The sequence below is a fragment of the Petaurus breviceps genome, unplaced genomic scaffold (genome assembly GCF_028583685.1).
Source record: "Petaurus breviceps papuanus isolate PSGF00001 unplaced genomic scaffold, PetGlider_PUasm1.0 214, whole genome shotgun sequence".
Lineage (NCBI taxonomy): Eukaryota > Metazoa > Chordata > Mammalia > Diprotodontia > Petauridae > Petaurus > Petaurus breviceps.
The window spans coordinates 24,780,080-24,782,033 of record NW_027185863.1 but is presented as its reverse complement, the minus strand read 5'-3'; the positions used below and the strand labels follow the sequence as shown (position 1 = coordinate 24,782,033).

Below are 1,954 nucleotides of genomic sequence, written 5' to 3'. Positions count from 1 at the left end.
CATAGGACATATGGTTTCTTATGATTAGGGATTTCAGGGATACCATTTATTTTCAATTAATATCTTATTTAAAGTTGTCTTTGCTGTGACTCCAAATTTATGGCAAATTAGAATTTCTTTTTTTTTCAATTGTGAGATTCTATTCATATTATATTATCTACTTAATTTCCATATTCTTAATAATAACTTCCTTTAGAAAGCAATAGATAATATTGCCCATATATAAAAGCTAACTCTTAATTCAAATCTAGTCAGAGTAGGCATTCTTGTATATGGTCATTGATTGGGGCAACTAGGTGACTCAGTGAATAGAGAAATGACCCTGGAGTCAGGAGGACCTGGGTTTTAAATCTGGCCTCAGACACTTGACACTTAACTAGCTGTGTGACCTTGGACAAATCGTTTAAAACCAATAGCCTTGCCTTCCCCCCTGCAAAAATAATACAAAATAATGTAAGGGACCCAAGAGATTAAGTAGGCAAAACCTGTGTGTGTGTGTGTGTGTGTGTGTGTGTAGGAAAATATTTCGATTTGATTTCAGACAGCCTCTTATGTTTTGGCCTTTGGAACAGCTGCTTTCTGGGTGGTGGCCTTCTGGGCAGGTCCCTTCTGAACAGGTGCATCTTGGCTAGAGCCTTATGTCCAGAGGCTTTCTGGCCCTTCTGGCCGGGGGCTGCCTTCTGGCCCTCAGCCTTCTTTGAGGAGATCTTCTTGGTGCAGACCTTTGCAGCAAGTGCCTTCTGGGCAACTCCCTTCTTGGGAGACCCCTTCTGTGTGGATGCCTTCTACAGCTTCTTCACTTCATGCTTGATAATTCTATTTCTCATTTTCTTGGCCTTCATGACTTTGTAAGGTCAAAATCTGTCATCTTCGCTTTCCATTCTCTGGCATTGATCTTCTTGGCCCATCTCATGGCTTTCCATTTTGTATTGATCTTTTCTTTCTCCCATGTGACCTGGACATACTTCTGACGGGCACTGTGTGGGAACTTGAGCATGAAGTCTGTGAGTTGCATACACTTAAATGTCATGGCCTGCCTCCTCACACATCTGTAGGGGCCATCAACCAAAGCACGGTTCTGGTCGATCACATCCATGATGGCCACGAGCTTGCTGGCGTGAGGCCCAAAGGAGATGTAGGCCACAAGACCGATTTCCATATAGCACTTGAACACCATATTGGCAGTGATGAATGAGAAAAAAAAATTCTCATTTTATGGATGGAGAAACTGAGGTTCAAGGAACTTAATAAAGATAACACTGTTAGTTAAGTATCAGAAAGTGGATTTGAGCACAAGTTCTTTTAGTCTATAATCTTTTTATCATGCCACACTCTCTCCTATATTTCCTTCCCATGAAAAGCTGCCATGCTAGTATTTTTAACCTTGACTTCATTTTGACTTTCTCACTCCTCTCAATGCTACCACTCATTATAAGTTCAACTATGTTAATCATACTCTGACATCCCCAATATATCCATGTTGACTGCTCATTTGGTTCAGCATCCTTCACAGCAATTACAGGTTTAAACTTCATTTCTGTGCTGCTATATCTTTTTTTTTCATTATTTGATGACATATTTTGCCATTCTAACTCACATAAAATAGCTAGTAAGTTTCTCAGTGGACATCTAAGTTAAACCATACCCACACATCACACCTTAAAAACATCCTAAAACATATTCATCCAATCTTTTCTTAAAGTTCTCAAAAAAAGAGTAGTTACCACCTCCCACTCTACAACAATTAAATCTGGATAATTCTAATTCTCAGGAAAAATTTACCCATATCAGTCCTAAATATTCTCCTGTAAGTTTTCTTCATTTCTCTGAATTCTCCTCACTGAAACCAAGTACAATCCTTTATTCCCCCTTCTATAGGACAGCTCTTCAAATATGTGAAATCAGCAACTGTATAATATTTCTCTACCTCTAAGATAAAAATCCTTAGTTCCTT

The 1,954-nt window shown here is 38.9% G+C and overlaps 1 pseudogene; it reads right to left on the bottom strand.

Annotated features, from left to right (window-relative positions):
* Positions 1-549: 549 nt before the first annotated feature.
* LOC138165643 (large ribosomal subunit protein eL14-like) lies at positions 550-1,177 on the bottom strand (annotated as a pseudogene).
* Between the last annotated feature and the right edge of the window lie 777 nt (positions 1,178-1,954).